Here is a 9886-nt window from a genome sequence, read left to right on the forward strand (position 1 = left end):
CTGCGCTCAGTAATCTACGGCACTATCATTAAGAATGAATGGAGCGGTAGTCACATACTTTCAGTCACATGACTGCCGTTCCCAACGCTGACACCGGAGAATCCTCACAGCGAGCAGTGCCAGTGAGGATTCATAAGTCTGCAGGCACATAAAGTCACAGAGTGACTGCAGATTTCTAGTGTAAGGCCACAGCCCCACTATCCGTATTCGGTCAGTATTTTTTCTCAGGAGTGGGTGATAAATGCAGAATTGGTGACTTGTTTCTATTATACCTTTTCTCTGCTTGTTCCTCACCTGGTTTTGGCTCCCACTCCTGAGAAAAAATACTGACCGAATACTGATAGTGGGGCTGTGGCCTTAGACCAGACAACCCCTTTAACACTAAAACTCATGATCGATCTATCTAAACAGGCTGTCAATCACCCGATGCACGAGCAAAACGTTCATTCGTTGGGTGAAATAAATTTTAAGCTTACTAAAAGGGAGTCTGTCACCCCAAAATGACAATTAGACTGCATAAAGATGTACATAGGGGACGTACACCCTACTAAAATAATACCAGGCATATACAGTTTAGCGTAATATTTTCTGAAAAATCGACATTTATTTAATATGGCCATGAAGACACTTCTGTGCACCCTTGGTGTGGCCTAAGCCTTGGGGCACCGTTATGACCTAACATTTCAAAATTAAAGGAAACCTGTGTCCAGGTTTTCCCCATATAAAGTAGGGCCAGCACCTATAAGCCCTATGTTACAGCATTCTGAAATCTGTATATATGTCCCCAATACCCTATGCAAGGCACATAAAAAAAGCTTTCATTATACCCCCAGATGGCGCGGTCCTGTCCGATGGACATCCCTGGTCTTGATCCGACGTCTCCTCTCTTGTTACAATCATCATCCTCCTTCCCTGCTTCATGTGGATGACGAGTCCAACGTCATCATCACGGTGTCCCCCAATCTCGCTCCTGCTCAGGCACACTTCTCTGCCATGCCGAGGGCAAAGTACTGTAGTGTGCATGAGCCAGGAAAGGCAAAAAACCACTGATAACACGTAGGTAAAGCCGGCTCATGCGCACTACCGAACTTTGCTCTGTCCTCGGCAGGACAGAGAGAGGTGCGACTGATCAGGAGCGCAATGGGGGACACTGTCATGATGACGTAGGATGCGTCATCCACACGAAGCAGGAAAGGAGGAGGGTGATGGAAAGAAGAGAGGAGATGCTGGATCAAGACTAGAGACGCCCATCAGACCTGACTGCGCCGTCTGTGGGTATAATAAAATATACACTGCTCAAAAAAATAAAGGGAACACTCAAATAACACATCCTACATCTGAATGAATGAAATATTCTCATTGAATACTTTGTTCTGTACAAAGTTGAATGTGCTGACAACAAAATCACACAAAAATCATCAATGGAAATCAAATTTATTAACCAATGGAGGCCTGGATTTGGAGTCACCCCCAAAGTTAAAGTGGAAAAACACACTACAGGCTGATCCAACTTTGATGTAATGTCCTTAAAACAAGTCAAAATGAGGCTCAGTATTGTGTGTGGTCTCCACGTGCCTGTATGACCTCCCTACAACGCCTGGGCATGCTCCTGATGAGGTTGCAGGTGGTCTGTGGGATCTCCTCCCAGACCTGGACTAAAGCATCCCCCAACTCCTGGATAGTCTGTGGTGCAACGTGACGTTGGTGGATGGAGCGAGACATGATATCCCAGATGTGCTCAATCGGATTCAGGTCTGGGGAACGGGCGGGCCAGTCCATAGCTTCAATGCCTTCATCTTGCAGGAACTGCTGACACACTCCAGCCACATGAGGTCTGACATTGTCCTGCATTAGGAGGAACCCAGGGCCAACCGCACCAGCATATGGTCTCACAAGGGGTCTGAGGATCTCATCTCGGTACCTAATGGCAGTCAGGCTACCTCTGGCGAGCACATGGAGGGCTGTGCGGCCCTCCAAAGAAATGCCACCCCACACCATTACTGACCCACTGCCAAACTGGTCATGCTGAAGGATGTTGCAGGCAGCAGATCGCTCTCCACGGCGTCTCCAGACTCTGTCACGTCTGTCACATGTGCTCAGTGTGAACCTGCTTTCATCTGTGAAGAGCACAGGGCGCCAGCGGTGACTTTGCCAATCCTGGTGTTCTGTGGCAAATGCCAAGCGTCCTGCACGGTGTTGGGCTGTGAGCACAACCCCCATCTGTGGACGTCTGACCCTCATACCACTCTCATGGAGTCGGTTTCTAACCGTTTGTGCAGACTCATGCACATTTGTGGCCTGCTGGAGGTCATTTTGCTGGGCTCTGGCAGTGCTCCTCCTGTTCCTCCTTGCACAAAGGCGGAGGTAGCGATCCTGCAGCTGGGTTGTTGCCCTCCTACGACCCCTTCCACGTCTCCTGGTTTACTGGCCTGTTTCCTGGTAGAGCCTCCAGCCTCTGGACACTAGGCTGACAGACACAGCAAACCTTCTTGCCACCGCTCGCATTGATGTGCCTTCCTGGATGAGCTGCACTACCTGAGCAACTTCTGTGGGTTGTAGAGTCCGTCTCATGCTACCACGAGTGTGAAAGCACAACCAACATTCAAAAGTGACCAAAACATCAGCCAGAAAGCATTGGTACTGAGATGTGGTCTGTGGTCCCCACCTGCAGAACCACTCCTTTATTGAGGGAGTCTTGATAATTGCCAATCATTTCAATCTATTGTCTATTCCATTTGCACAACAGCATGTGAAATTGATTGTCAATCAGTGTTGCTTCCTAAGTGGACGGTTTGATTTCACAGAAGTTTGATTTACTTGGAGTTATATTCTGTTGTTTAAGTGTTGGCTTTATTTTTTTGAGCAGTGTATTTTTTCTGCCTTGCATAGGAGATTGGGGACATACAGACAGCATAGCAGTATGCTGTATTAGAGGGCTTATAGGTGCTGGCCGTACTTTATATGGGGAAAACCTGGTGACAGGGTCCCTTTAAAGCCAGTCCCTTGTCTTGATAGTGATCCATTGGTAAAAACAAGCACAGGCTAACATCAACACACCTGTCTGCGCTTGCGCACCCACACTGGAGGAGCACAGCAGCACTCCCCAAGTGTCAGTGCGGGTGTACTCATAATGTGGCTGTGGAAGCGTTCTGATGCCTGGATCCTGTCTGTCTGCGGCTGCCACGCGGTGCACCTGGAAGTAGCGACTAGCGAGCGACTTCAGTGAGAAGGCGGACAAGGCGTTGTGATGTGCTGTCTGCTCACCTCAATGCCCTTCCTCCTCATTAAATCCGCAGCCTAAAGCAGACAGCAACCAGGCATCAGAACGCGCCTGCAGACTCATTGTGTGCGCGTTCACACTGACACTCGGAGCGGTACTGTGCTCAAGCGCAGAAATGCACAGCACTTACTCTTACCAAAGGACCTCTGTCAATTATTACAAGGAAATGGCTTTAATATGCAACTAGGAGGGTGTAACTGTGCACCAAGGCATAGGCCACGTGAGGGTGCACAGAAGCGCCCTCATTTCCATATAAAAATAAAATATTAAGTTAAGTTAAAACTGTATATGCCTGGGCTATGTCCCCTATATAAATGTGCATGCAGAATAATTGCCATTTTGGGGATGAAAGACTCCTTAAATATATAATTGTTCTCAGCAACACATTGTCCTGTGTACACATGTGCTGCTGAGAACAATGCTTTTCTATGTGCACAGGACGATCATGCTAACAATCGTTCTGTGCACATGAAAGTGAGGCCGCATCCTGTCTAAACAGGTTGTTAAGCGACTGCTGATCGGCTTCATATAGCAGCTCAGCAGTCGTTTAAAGGCTGCAACCTACCAATGTACATGCACCTTAGATCTAAGTACTTGACTCCATGTTGACTTCTCACAGCCACCTCTCGTCTCTGCAGACTTCCATCTTCTCCTGTCTTCTGCAGCACATTCAACATTATAATGTTCCTGAATAAAAAAAACACCCACACTGTGCCCTAAACAAGCACTATGCTGTGCCCCTATATATGCCCTGTGCTGTGCCCCTTTATATGCCCCATGCTGTGCCCCTGAATAAAAAATTGTACCTCACTGTGCTCCCTGCACAAAAAATGACCCCACACTGTCTCACTAATGGTACACGGTCTCCACATTATTATCTCCTATAAAAAATTCCCACCACACTATCTGCACTAGTGAAATATGACACACCACCCACTCATAAACGAAAACCCAACACTGTCCTCTCCATTCTCCATACCGAGCCCCCCATGTTCTCCAGCAGTCCCCCCCCCTCATGTTCTCCTGCATTCCCCCCATATTCTCCAGGATTCTCACCCTCCTCATGTTTTCCAGCATTCCCCACCCCTCATGTTCTCCAGCATTCCACCCTCTTCATGTTCTTCAGCATTCCCCCTCATGTTCTCCAGCGTCCCCCCCCTCATGTTCTACAGCATTCCTTCCCTCCTTCTGTTCTACAGCATTCCCCCTCATGTTCTCCAGCATCCCTCCTCATGTTCTCCAGCGCTCTCCCATGTTCTCCAGCATTCCCCCTCCTGCTCTTGTTCTCCAGCATTCACCCACATGTTCTCCAGCATTCGCCCCCTCATGTTCCCCAGCAGTCCCACCCATGTTCTCCAGTGTTCCACCCCTCCTCATGTTCTCCAGCATTCCCCCCCCCCCATGTTCTCCAGCATTCCCTCCTCCTCATGTTCTCCAGCATTACCCCCCATATTCTCCAGGGCTCTCACCCTGCTCATGTTCTCCAGCATTCCCCGCCTCATGTTCTCCAGCAGCCCCCCCCATGTTCCCCAGCAGTCCCCCCATGTTCTCCAGCGTTCCCCCCTCCTCATGTTCTCCAGCATCCCCCCCCCCATGTTCTCCAGCATTCCCTCTTCCTCATGTTCTCCAGCATTACCCCCCATATTCTCCAGGGCTCTCACCCTGCTCATGTTCTCCAACATTCCCCGCCTCATGTTCCCCAGCAGTCCCCCCCCCCATGTTCCCCAGCAGTCCCCCCATGTTCTCCAGCGTTCCCCCCCTCCTCATGTTCTCCAGCATTCCCCCCATGTTCTCCAGGGTTTTCACCTTCCTCATGTTCTCCAGCATTCCCCCCTCCTCATGTTCTCCAGCATTCACCCCCACTTCCATGTTCTGCAGCATTCCCCCCCATGTTCTCCAGCATCCCTCCCCTCCCTCACCAGGTTGCATCTTCTGATCTGTGAGCGGCTTGTCCTCTGCGGCACTCTGCATTCATGTCGGCACTGCAGGGTGATGAGGTCTGGTCATCGCGTTTCCTTGACATCAGCAGCATGCGCACGCCGGGTAAGGGAGCTGATTGGGACTCCACTGATCCCAGATGTGCCAGAGGATCATTTGTATTTGTGTCTTAAAGACATGAATAGAAATGAATGTGCCGTGCCCCCTCCCACCTCCAGAAAGACGCCGGGTTTTGTAAAGAGTCTGGAGGAGGGAGGGAAATTTAAAAAACATTTTTTTTTCATTCTGACCCAGGCGCCGCCCCTTGCAGCCCGCCGCCCTAGGCACCGGACCTCCGGTGTCTAGTGGCAAATACGGGCCTGTCTGTAATTAAAAATGATCTCCACTTAGATGACATAAATGAAAGTAACGGCCTGTATGGCACTCACATTGCATACATTTGATTAACCATATCCCTGCACAGTAAGGGCTTGTTCACTAGACCATATTTTTGGCCCGAGTGCTGTCTGTGAAAAAAATGGACAGCAATCGGACCAATGTTATTCAATGAGGCAGTGCAGATGAGCGAGTCTGCATGTGAAAAAAATCACAGCCTACACTAGTTTCTTCCGTAAATCGGATGAGACTCACCCATCCAAGTCTATGGGTGCGAGCAAAATATTGGATTCCATACGGAAACATAGAATGTTAGAGTTGAAAGGGACCCCCAGGGTCATCGTGTCCAACCCCCTGCTCAATGCAGAATTCACTAAACCATCTCAGACAGATGTCTGTCCAGCCTCTGTGTGAAGACTTCCATTGAAGGAGAACTCACCACCTCTCGTGGCCGCCTGTTCCACTCATTGATCACCCTCACTGTCAAAAAGTATTTTCTAATATCTAATCTGTATCTTCTCCCTTTCGGAGGCACAGTATAGCATCTGATTTTTACAGATACATTGTAATTCTGAAACAGGAGACTATAAATGATTAATAGCTGCTACTGTAAAAATAAACGGATTTTACCCGGATGACTAGTGAAAAAAAAAATCGTTCCACTTTTCTGGATGAAACTCTGAATGACTTTTTAAACACTCTTGAACCTACGATTAGATGTAGAGATTTCTCTCTGTGACCGACTCCCAGGAGATAAGGCACTTATTTCTTTAGGACTCTCTATCATTGGGCAGAGCATAGAGTGCCTGCAAAGATGTGATTCGCTCTCGAGGACCTTGCCCATCTGCATTACATAGACAGTTATTTGATTTCTGTCATTCTTCCTTTTCCCTGTGGGGGAGCTGCAGGATAATTGAGCACTTCAGGCCGATTACAGCTGATCAGTGTGGTCCTAGTTGAAGAGTGGAGTTTGATCATAAGGTGTATTCTAATTTAGTTTATGGCTTCCTTTAGGATATTGGACAGAAGAGGAGGGCGGCTTTTATTTAGGTTGCTCCATTTCCATTGGTGTGGGATGGAGCAGCGCAGATGACAATGGTGCTGTCCATCCCGGGGCAGCACCATTGGCCGTGTTGGCCATTTTGCAGAAGATGAAAACGAGGTGCTGATCAGACCGGTGAAAGCATCAGCAGAACGGAGAATATTAGAAATATATGGTTACGTTTAATATCGGGGAAAGAGGGACACTTAGATCTAAACCAAATAATGTTTAATGAGGAGATATAAAGGATCACATACATTACGGATACAGAAAATTAACAAGTTTAGATACCCATTAATTAAATAACAAGCCCCCTCCGAGGCTAATAATATCAGCTCTCAGCGGCCCCAGAACTGGCGCATCGATAAGATGCACCAAATCTGGTGCTTAGCCTCCGCTCTTCCCACTTGTCCTGGTGCGATGGCAAGTGGGGTAATAGGGTTGGGGTTCATGTCAGCCTTTTATTGGTAGCTGACATGAAGCCCAGGTTAGTAATGGAGGGCGTCTATAAGACGCCCCCATTACTAACCCCGTAGTAAAGTTTTTGAAATAAAGACACGGCTAGAATAACGTTTTTTATTTTAAATAAAATTAAACACGGTTTTAATCATTTATTTAGAAACTAAAAAACACCATATACTCACCTAATGCCTAATCCCCAAAGGTTTTGTCTCTTGTAAGAAACCAAAAATAAAAAAGAACAATATCCCTCACCTGTCCGCCGTGATGTCATAATCCACAGTGTCCCACGAATATCTGGATCACTTCTACAGCAGCCACATCAGCAATCACTAATGTGACTGTTGTAGAGGACAGCACTGTATACACTGACAGAAGTGTAATCACTCCTGTCAGTGTACAGCGCTGTGCTGTAGGAGTGAGGTCACTCGAGTTCATCAGCTGAACTCATGCTTACTGCATCAGTGTTGCGTGGGAAAATTCTCACACAGCACCAATGCCGTAAGTGAGGGCACCAGAGCTCTCAGCTGATCTTCAGCTGATGAACTCCAGTGAACTCAGTCCCAGCAGCGATTGTGCTCCTGTCAGTGTATTGCCGGGTGATAGGATCACCGTGGGACACTCGGGGTACAGCGGACAGGTGAATATAAGGTGTTTTTCTATTTTATTATATATCTATTTTTACTTTCTTTTTTTTTTTTCTTTTTTTTTTTTTACATAGCACACAGACGCCGGCTGAGGAAACTGCTTCTCCCCTCAGCCATGCCTGCTCATACTATTGTCAGTGGGAGCGGCCGAAGGATGATGGGAGGAGTAGTCTCCCGCGGGCAATTCTTTGTGCGTTTTTGCCTCGTTTTTGACTCATTGACTTGAATTACATACTTGTTTCACCTCCTCATAGTTATTAAGATCTCTGCTTGTTGTTGGTGAATAGAAACAGCATCATAATCTGAAATCTGAAGGTTTGGTACAATTGTATCCAGTCTGGTCAATCTTCTTTCAGCTCACCATCCTGAACCAGAGGCTGATACATCTTACCTGCAGGAATACAATGTCTTCGTGCCCTTAACAAGATCAGTCAGGGGGGCGGAGTCAAATACGCAGCAAACATCCGCAGCAAATCCGCAAATATTTTTATACCTGCGTTTTTGCTGCGGACTTGACTGACATGCTGCAGATTTAAACGCAATGACAATCCTGACAGGAAAATTCCTGATCATGCGCACAGCACTTCAGGATTGTATTAGCTGGCACAAGGATTACCTAGCGTTTTTGGTCCATTTCCACTCAGAAAAAAATACATAAAAAAATGCATCAAAAACTCATAGTGTGCACACAGCCTTAATATTCTTTTAAAAGGCAAAAGGCGATAGTTTTGAAAAATGTGATGGAAACAAAGTGCAATTCTAAGTTTCCATTGTATTATCCTATAAATACTCTTTTTATTACAACGGAGATCAATGGCTGACGTTAGATTAGCATAAATTCGCAGTGTATGTCAGCCTCTGAGAAAAAAAAAAGAAAATATATTCACTTCCACATTAGATTAATGTCAGACGTATTTGGTGATTTTTGGCATGACCTGTTGGCCATCTAATGTGCATGGGGATCTGCCGCCTCTTGACAGATGATGTTCAATGCAAATTGCAAACGCCAAACTCTTTTAGGCTATGTTCACAATAGGCGCTTTTTTTCTGCAGCAAAACTTGTTCTCTTGACAGTAAAGTTTGTGCCTAAAAAAAAACAAAACAGGTTTTGCTTGGTTTTTGCGCTGCGTTTTTGTCACTGTTCATTTGTCTCTTTTGCATGCTGATAAAGTTTAGTGACAAAAAAAAAATTGCCTATTCAACTTCCTTTGGCACAAAAAACGCAGCAAACCCTGATACCTGCGTTTTTGCAGCGTTTTTTCATTGGTTTTGTCACTGCCCATTACTTTCAATGGGTGAAAAACGCTGCAAAACGTCTTAAAAAAACGCTAAAAGAAGTGACATGCTCTATTGTGCAAAAAAACATGCAAAACGCAAAATACTGATGTAAAAAAAAAACAATGTGTGTGCATGAGAATTCAGAAATCTCATAGACTTTGTTGGTACTGTAAACCGCTGCTGAAAATTTGATAAAAAACGCTGAAAAAACGCCTAGTGTGAACATAGCCTTATTCTCCCATTAAATATGGTGATTGGTAGCAGCTTACTCCACATTCTAAATTCAAAACATATGCACACTCAGCTATGTATGTATAGATATTGGATTCACCTTGGCCAAACCTGCTGATTTCATTAATTTGTATGAGGGTGTCACAACTTTACCCTAAGGTCATGTTCACACATTCAGTATTTGGTCAGTATTTTACATCAGTATTTGTAAGCCAAAACCAGGAGTGGAACAGTTAAGATCTCAGATTGTGGGTTTTAATAATCTCCTAGGCAGGTTAATGATGTAACAATATTTTATTCCTTACATCCATGGTAATACAGCAATTCCAGGTAAATGTCCAAAATACAATTGTCTCAGTCCACAAGATCCCCTCCCCGGGGGCGGTAGTTAAACTGCCTTTGGGCCAGGTGATACTCACTGTCCCCCAACTTTGGCTGGCCCACAGATTTTGTGTCTCCAGCCACTATAATCTGTGGTCACAGTCCACAATCCTCCATATGACAGATAAAACGATATAAGCAAAGGTATCCAGTAGCAACAGTCCTTTAAGAAAGTTTATCAAATCCAGACAACAGATCCCATAACTGTAGCACATTTATCCAGTCAGGTCGGCAGACGATCTCTACTCCATAAGC

The sequence above is a fragment of the Phyllobates terribilis genome, unplaced genomic scaffold (assembly GCF_046119375.1).
Source record: "Phyllobates terribilis strain yellow unplaced genomic scaffold, ASM4611937v1 Scaffold_11__3_contigs__length_659146591, whole genome shotgun sequence".
In the NCBI taxonomy this organism is placed as follows: Eukaryota; Metazoa; Chordata; class Amphibia; order Anura; family Dendrobatidae; genus Phyllobates; species Phyllobates terribilis.